The sequence below is a fragment of the Aythya ferina genome (genome assembly GCF_964211825.1).
Source record: "Aythya ferina genome assembly, chromosome: 22".
Lineage (NCBI taxonomy): Eukaryota > Metazoa > Chordata > Aves > Anseriformes > Anatidae > Aythya > Aythya ferina.
In genome coordinates, this window is record NC_140320.1 from 7,431,979 (window position 1) to 7,440,588 (window position 8,610).

The 8,610-nt window shown below is 48.0% G+C and overlaps 1 long non-coding RNA gene across 1 annotated transcript; it reads right to left on the reverse strand.

Annotated features, from left to right (window-relative positions):
* Positions 1–2,140: 2,140 nt before the first annotated feature.
* Positions 2,141–6,384, reverse strand: LOC311422549. Its single transcript, XR_014685409.1, has 3 exons — positions 5,664–6,384; positions 4,594–4,937; positions 2,141–4,074 (listed from the first exon to the last, which is right to left on the reverse strand). It is a non-coding gene; the product is annotated as an uncharacterized lncRNA (long non-coding RNA).
* Between the last annotated feature and the right edge of the window lie 2,226 nt (positions 6,385–8,610).

Sequence of the window (8,610 nt, forward strand, 5' to 3'; positions counted from 1 at the left end):
TCCCTGCTACAGCATTGTGTGCGGTTGGCATTTGACAGATGAATTTGTCTTTGCATTTTGCAGTCCTAAGGACAAGTTGTACAAACTGGAGAGCAGAAAATTTGTTCTGCCTTCACAGCCTCACAAAAGCTTCTAGTTGCTATCACGCGTTGTGTGCCCTGGACGCAAGAATCCCGTCAGTGCTTGGCATCAGGTTGGTGTATTCATGCCTGCATGATAGGAAGGTGGAAGAAGACAAGATAAACCCGACTGCCAAAATATAAGGGAGGAAATGGGCACAAAGAGTTAATTCAACGGCCACTCCTTTCATGTAAATATTCAGTCCTTTCTTCAGGGGGATCCCAAATCGTGACTGTTTACCAGCTTGCTACAAACAGAGGCTTTCATTGATAGATGATTACAGCTCGTTTTCTGGACTGGCTGAGACTGATCTACACCAGCTGAAGAAACAAGCCAGCTGTTACCACTGCCTCTGCACCACAAGATGAAGGCTCTGCTCTGCCTTTCCACAAAGTCTCCTCACCCTGTCCCCATCCTTATCAGCTGCTTGTCCTCTTCAGTCTTCCCAGGACTTGCATTTTACTGCTTTGTGGCCCAGTTTGCAGAACTATTTTGGTTAGCAAACCGTCTTCCACTCCCACGTTGCAATGGATTAAGAGCTTATAATTGCTGTTGCTTTAAACTCCTCTCTACATAGCTGGTCAAAGCAGGTTTAATTAAAACAGCAACCACCTGTCTACGGAAGGGCTCCCAGAGTTGGCAGCGAGCAGCAGGATTTCACAGGAGCGCATCCCTGGTACCTGCAGTGCCTTAGGGCCTTTAAGAGCATGTGCATAAACAAGCCACTGCTCCCTACAGGCCACCTTCTTGCAGGATCCGTAGTGATTTTTCTGTACACTTCACTCCCACCGAGCGCTCCTTGCAAGCAGAAGCCAGCAGCTCGCCAGCATCACACCCAGCCCAGGCTGCATCAGCACACAGCGAGCCTGCCTGCCTGTGCTTGGATCCCACAGCTGAAGGGCTTGCCTACAAACACTCCTTCACATCTTGGAGGGTGGGGGTGCCAAATCACCGCCCAAGTGTTCAGCTGAGGGATTTTCACGTCTCCTCTTTCTCACTTGTGCACTGAGTGCCTGCTTCTCACGGCTGCTTCCTTGCCTCCGCTGCCAGCGTGGGGAGGGACTGTGCGAACTTCCCCAGCAGCCTCGCTAGCAGCATTCAACAAATTCCTCTGTGGAGAGTCCTTAATAGCAGTCGCCCACAACTCCTCTTTGTGCTTGTTCGCTCCTCTCCTGGCTGCTGCCAACACGGAGCCTGCTGACCCACTTCCTCTGCGAGCCTCCCTCCTTGGGTTAATTCACAGGGAAGCATTCCCAGTGCCTCAAGAAGTGGGAAAGCGAGCTCTCTGCAGCGCTTCGCAGAGGAGGGAGCACATCCATGTGAGCACACAGCAGGAGCCAAGGCTGACTGTTGATGCAACATATCTAAGTGCAATGTAAACACAAAGGCAGCAGATGATTTGGTGCTGGAGAGCTCGGCTCTTACCAAAACGCAGTTCATCAGCTGCAAGGGTTGCTGTAGCAAGTTCAAATGCAGCAAGAGGCAAAGGATAGGAGGAGGGAAGGGACAGCCTATTTTAATTTTTGCAGCAAGCCCTGGCAGGGGGGTGCGTGGTGCGTGTCCTTCAGCTCATTCCTTGCCTGCTGCTTTCCCTGCAAGGTCATTTCAGCAAGTCCCCTTGGTGAGGAAGGGTCAGTTGCAGCCAGGGTTTGTAACTAATTCTTGCCAGCATCTACCTAGTTATTGCTATCGAACGTCTGTCTCCAAAGTAACCCTCCAGTTCTACATGGCTCAAAATTGAGGTTTCTTGGCTGGTGAGGCAGCACCTCAGCCTGACAGTCCCAGGAATTTTTGTTCCTTGGTTTTTGGAAGAGCCCCATGAAGAAATTCAAAACGAAGCCATAGAAGGAAACGCTGTTTTCATGTAATGCACAGATTAGCTTTGGAACCCCTCACAGCAGGTCCAGAGCATGGCAATATTTGGCAAAGAAGCAGAATAAGGACTGTCAGAAATAACCCCGCATATCAGGAGGGGCATTTGGTGTCCTATTTAAAAACGTCATCTAACTCCTTATAGCAGCTCTGCACAGACTGTGTGCACAGCATCTGCTATCGCACACCCTTCTACACTGGATATTCTTCTGCTTCCCTCTGGAGTATGCAGAGGATGTGGGCTGGGCTGCTTCAGTGGCTCTTTTGTTGGAAACTCCTCCACCTTCCCCCTCAAACAAAAATCTACTACTTCTTCAGATAATGTTATGTTTTCGTAGGAAAGAAAACCACACTGGTGGCATGGCCTGCAAGAGCAGTGATGAACGCTCTGCAAAGCCTTGCCGAAAGATGACGTTTAGGGATCAATTAACCTGTCACACCAGCAGCACCATAATTTTCAATGCAGTCATGCCTGATTTATCCCACTGTGAGCAAAGAATCCCATTTCCTAGCAGTGGGAAGCTGACACAACCCAAGTGCTATGAAAGAAGAGCAGAGAACCAGACTCCAGGACCACAAAGACCAGCTGCGTTCATCACTTGTGTAAGCACATTACTATGATTTCAATCACAGAAATAAAATGTGGGGTGATGCCATTCTTTCACTCTCAAATTTCCATGCTGTGCAGGGTCTGTGCTCTTTGTGTCTCCCTACAGTTTTATCAGGACAGCCTGTGGCCTGGGAAATTCCCAATGAGACCAAGGAAGCAGTTGTAGCAGTATACCCTGAGCTTTAAAAAACATCTGATGGACAGCAGTTCCGGGAAGAGCAAGGTGAGGATGTACTGAAAAGCTCCTGCAGCATGATGAGAGGTCATCCCAAACTTCACATAAGTTTCTGTTGGGTGACAGCACAAGCCAGTGTCAAAGTTGTCAAAGCCCAGCCACTGAGACTGCCATAAGAGATCTGAGAAGAAAGAAGATCCCATTGTTCCCAACAAACTTAAGATTTTGAAAGCAGATTTCCATAATTGGACAGCCTTCATTAGTAGATGTTGAACATCAAGCTATTTTTTCCCCTTAGCCCTGTTTGTTTTTTCTCTCTCCCAATCTCATTTGCTGATGCAGACCTCAAATCAACACGCATCAGAAACTCTCTTGAAAGAAAAGCATATTTTCAGTGTCTAAATATGTCCTGGTAAACAATGAGCCATCTCTTAAGCAGGGCAGGAGGGAACATCATTGGTAAAACTGCTTATATGAAGAAACACTCAAGGGCAAAAGAAAGAGACTTGAAGCCAAAGACAAATGCAATGACAAATCCCCACATGGGCTGGATCCAGAAGGCTCCCACCTTACATAAATAGTTTCCGGCTCCTGCATTCACAGATGGAAGAGATGCAGCAATCATCATATGAAAGCAGCCAGGTATGCTCAGTTTAATGGGCTTTTTTTTTTTTTTTCTACAGTAATTTGTTCTTTATTGGGTTTAAACAAATTGAGTTGACCTTCACATGTGCTACCTAAGGATGCGCCCATTAGAACAGTAAATCAACAAGGGAAAAACTGCTCTCTCCATAAGGAGCACTAACTCCTTTTTAACTAACTAAATTTGCATGTAAACAAATAAATAAAAAAAATTTACTTCTTGCAAAGCTTGCAGCTCTGGCCAGGACTGGTGGGGGCCTCAGGTGCTTGGCAAGCTTTGGAATGAGTGTAGTGGTGCATCCCCAGAACAACAAAAAAGACACCATCACACTCACATCACCCACTGCAGAGTTTGAGACATAGTGTAGATCTTGGAGGGGTCTCATTTCTCAAGACCTTTACAGTCACTCAAAAAATGGCTTTTAGGGGAGGTAAAGCAGGGCTGACTGGGGTGATGAATTAGCTGGGACCCACTAAGTCCTTTCAGATTCTGGTAATAACACTGTCAGATTCCCAGCCTCTGTTGGCAGCCTGCTGGAGTTCTGGCATTTAAAGGCCTGGATCCATGTGGTCCGAGCTCCTGGACTGGCATTTCTTCACTCGTTGTTATAGCTGGGGATGTATGCTCCTTGTGGCTATAGGGTCAGTACGAATTCTGGAAGTAAAGATGAGTAGACAACATTTACTACAGCGATGATTCTGGCTTCCTGCTGGTCAGAGCCTTCCTCATTCAGCAAAGTAGAGATCAAACACTTGCTGAGCTGCTGGCTAAAATGCTGTTAGCATCTCTCTGGCGTTTGGGAAGAAACCCTGTTTTAGCTGCAAGTATTGCTTAGGTTATGAACAGTCTGACTTTGAAACAGTCTACAGGAGCTGCTTTGGAAGGATGGGATCTAAATATTCTTTAATTAACCTATTCATTATAATTAGATACCACAGCCACTTATCTTCTAATCTGGAAAATGAACATTCCAGATGCAAAGGGGAGGTTTTCTTTCTTCCCTTTAAAAAAAACTTTTTTGCTATTTAGTGAAATGTTTAAATGCCTTGTCACCACAGAAGAAACACACAAAAAAGTGACACTCGATGAAAGATTAAGGAAAATGGGGAAGATTAACAAAGCTTGATAGGCAGGCAATTAAAATAGAAGTGAAGGATCGTTAGTATTCATTACCAGAACACACAGGCAGGGAGGGCTGCAGCTGTAGGAAATCCCCAGTATACAACTGCAGAGAAGTCTTCCCCCAATGGTTTGCTCTCTTCTCTGCCGAGGTTTCCACTGACAGTTAAATGGATTAAGTGCTTTTGTTGCCTCTTCACCCTCCAAGCCTTATCTGGACTAAAGGCAGCTTGAAAGGCCTTGGAAGTGCAGCAGCACCGGGTTCAGGGCAGGTGAAATGGCCGATGCCACAGAGCTACCTCCTGCTCAAAGCCAAGGCCAGGCAGGACCCTGCTGCCCTGGAGATGTTGGGCAGGACGGGTGCATCACCCAGAGAAGCAAGCACCCAGCAGGCAGACCTGGGAAGGAAAATAAATAAGAGCAGCTGAACGTGTGCCTCAGGTGCCTAGAAAACCTTTTGCTGCATCTTGAAAGCAGAGCAGCATTGTTTGCATGCAACATCCCAGAACATCCCTCAAGACAGAAGAAAGCCCAGAAAGTTTCGATGGCTTCTTTCAAAGGGAGAAACTTAAATCAGGTCTGTCTCTTCAGGACAACTGGAGCACTTGAATATGTGGTATTTTAACGGTAATTAAAAATATATGCCTGTCAGTCCTTGAAAATCTCTGAATGAGCAAAGAAAGAATTTGTTTTCACTGGAATAACCATGGGCATTTCCACCTAGCTCCAACTTTGTCCCTAGGACACAGACATCAGCCTTCCTGGCACCCATTTCCCTTAAGCAAACTTGTTCATCAAAACCCAAGCTTAAAATCACATGCAGCACAGAGTGCTAAATACACGGATATGAAAGCAGGATGGAAAATGAGCCAGAGAGCTGTGGGAAGTCTCTCCTGCTAGAGAACAGCTTGGAGCCACCACCAAGCCCAGGGACCTGCACCGGCTGTGCCTGGCCAGGTCCTTTGCAGGCATGGCTCAGCTCCGCTCCCTGAGCACCAGCAGGGCCAAGGCATTGCACCTGCTGAGGATTACACCTGATCTGCCTCAGCAGCTGTGTGGAGAGAAGCCTCTTGGCTAATCCTTCTGCTAGCGAGGAAACAAAGATATTTCCTTCTGGGTCTCACTCGAGAGCAGCGAGCTGCAGCACGCCACGGGGAGCAGGGTGTAGGTGGCAGCTCAGGCTCTGCAGAGCGTCCATCTGTCTCCAAGCTGTTCCCACACCTTTGTGGTCCTGCAGAGGTTCCCCCTGTATCACAGACTCATTAAGCTCCTGGTTCTGATAATAAGTTGTCTGATGGCTGCTGTGTAACTACAGGGATACCAAGTCAACCCCTGGCTGCAGTAACCGAGCAGCTCTACTCACAGCAGCACTGCCAAGTCAGGCTCTTGCTTCAGCCCTTCCCCAGTTCTTCAGCATTTGTGGGCTCATGGCTCTGCTGCAGAGAGCAAAAAACCCCTTCCTTCTCTTAGGTGGGGAAAAAACATGGCACAAACTGCCTGCTGGCCCTCACTTCCAGCCCTTCCAACAATGTGGTTAGCCCCAGCATATCCCCCATCCCTCAGTTTCTCCTTGTCTTGAACTCCAGAGTTCTCTTCAGCCCAGGCATTGATTTGCTGCTGAGTATCTTCAGGCTCATCAATTTCATGTTTTGCAATCAGATTTGATAGATTAGGGGGATTATTTAAAATGAGAGCCCAAATTAGCTATGTTACTGACAGGCAGAAAAGAGACAAAGACTACCCCTGGCTTTTCATCCTCCTGTTGCAAACGCAACCTTTGTACGAGCATGCTTCTTACACAGCATTTGAATGGAAACACAGCCAGAGCTTGTTGGACCAACTCCTGGAGCTGATCGTCAGGAAGCTAAGATCAAAACATATGTGCGCGGGGGGGCTGCACGCACACGGTGTGGATACATCAACAGACAGACGGGACTTCTGCACGCACGCTGCACGGTGCAGCTCTGGGCACAGCCCAGCTCCGCAGCTATAGCTTGTTTTTCTTTCCTGTTCTCCCACCGATCTGAACCAGCTTTTCCAGTTGGTAATGGGTCCGAGCTGAGAACAGGAGCTGAATGCAGCTGGCATTGAAGCTCCATTAGCTCAGGCTGCCTTTGCAGGGCTCCACATAGCAAGGGCAGCATTTTCCACTCAGCCCAGGCCAGAAGGATCCCTGCTTGCTCCTATGTTGTGGAAGGATTTTGCTTTGTACCCACATCGTCCAGAAGAGGATGGACACAACACGAACTGCCCCAAGGGGTGAAAGCAGCCCTACATTCCCTGTAGCTCTCTGGTCAGTTCCCTGACGCAGGAGCAATAAAAACCACAGAACATTTGCCAGGCCAGCAGCAGAGCAGGTGCCAGCAAGCCAGCTATTTTGCTTCCTGCCCTGGAGGGATGAGAGGGCTGGGGAAGGTTCCTTCACAACACTCCTGCACACCCTGCAGCCCTTTTCCCACCCTGCCAGGAGCTCAGCACCCCCCTGCACTGGTCCTGCAGCACCATTAAGCTCAGCAGCTGCTCCATCAGGGCTGGAGGGCTCTGGCGTGGCTGCTATGGAGAGAGGCAAACTCGGATGGATGGTAGGAAAGGCCATTATCAGCATGTAGCTGCAAGGAAAGATTTATTGCTCAAGCATCTTCTTTCCTATGCTTTAGGATCTTTTACACAGCTGCTTTTTCCTGAAACTCTAATCAGCTTGACAGCCTGCTGGTTGGTGGCTGAGCAGGGCTGCATGCTGGTACTCCAGTCACATTCTCTCTTTAGAAATGGTCAGGCTTGATTTTAAGGTTCAATAACATTTGTTCTTTTCTCTGAGTGAACAGAAAGACAGCTATTCCAGCAGTTGCAGTTCACATTAGCTCTGCTATCACCTTTGGTCTTCCTTTCATCCTGAAGCGTTCATGTAATGGATGAACAAGCAAATAGAGGTCCAACCCACCTCGATGGTCCTGCAGACATCACCGCCATTCCCAGGCTGACTTTGGACACTTGGCTTAGCACCCGTCTCCACGCCAGGCCTTTCAGTAGCATCCTGCTTTTTTTAAAGCAGGATCCTGCCCTGGATTTCACCATGCAGCCTCTCCCCAGTGCTCAGGCCTCAGGAAAACCAGGGTTGGAGGGTGCACATGAGCAGCAGACCAGCCCTATTTTGCACAGGTCCAGCTCTCTGTGGACCCAGACAAAGCCCCACCAGCTTCATGTCTGCTGGTGGGCACACTGAGAGCCCTCTCGTCTAGAAATAGAAGCCTGGATGGCTCTGTCCTGCCCCAGTCCTCCCCTGCACTCCCCATCATGCAGATCCAGCCCAAGCAGGCAGAGGGGTCACTCCCTCCAGGGCAGCGGTGGGTTTTGTTTGGGTGGAAGGGTACTTCCATCAGAAGAAAGGAAGGGGAAAAGCTTGCTTTGCAGAGGGAGGTACATGTTGTACGTGGCTGGATGCTTTATTGGGAATGAGCTGAGCTGGTAAAGGTCTGCTTTCTATTCTTTATTGTGTTCCAGCTTGCTGGAGACCTCCAGACATTCTACACTTACAGAGCCAGCCTCCAGAATGGGCTAAATTAGAGGGCTGCTTCAGGGAGATTTTAAGGTATTTTTGGCCACAGTGAACTACTGTAGCTTATATACAGAAGTTGAGCTTTAAACATGGAAAAAGACAACAACCCAGCTTCAAATGAGGCTGATGAACAAATCACGAAGGTTTCATAGCCCATTGAATCTTCAAGGAAGCATGAATACACGGCAGCCACGTGTATCTGTGAATCACATACTCTATAGGTTCATGGAAGAAAAAATTTTTTTCTTTTTATTTCCCATTTTTGTTAGAGATTTGAAAGGAGAAATAAGGCTCAGTCTCTCAATTTCTTTAGGGATACTTGTTATGTGTGCCTGGTACCCTGGGGAGCCTGTCTCTGACTTGCAGCTAACAGACTTACAATACTAATGAGAAATAGATCATACGAATGATACAACCAAAGTGATTCAGTCTGAAGCAGGAGGCAGGACTTCACAAACACTTCTGGATACTTCCTAATTGATAACAGCAAAGAAGAGCCCTCCTAGGAATAAAGG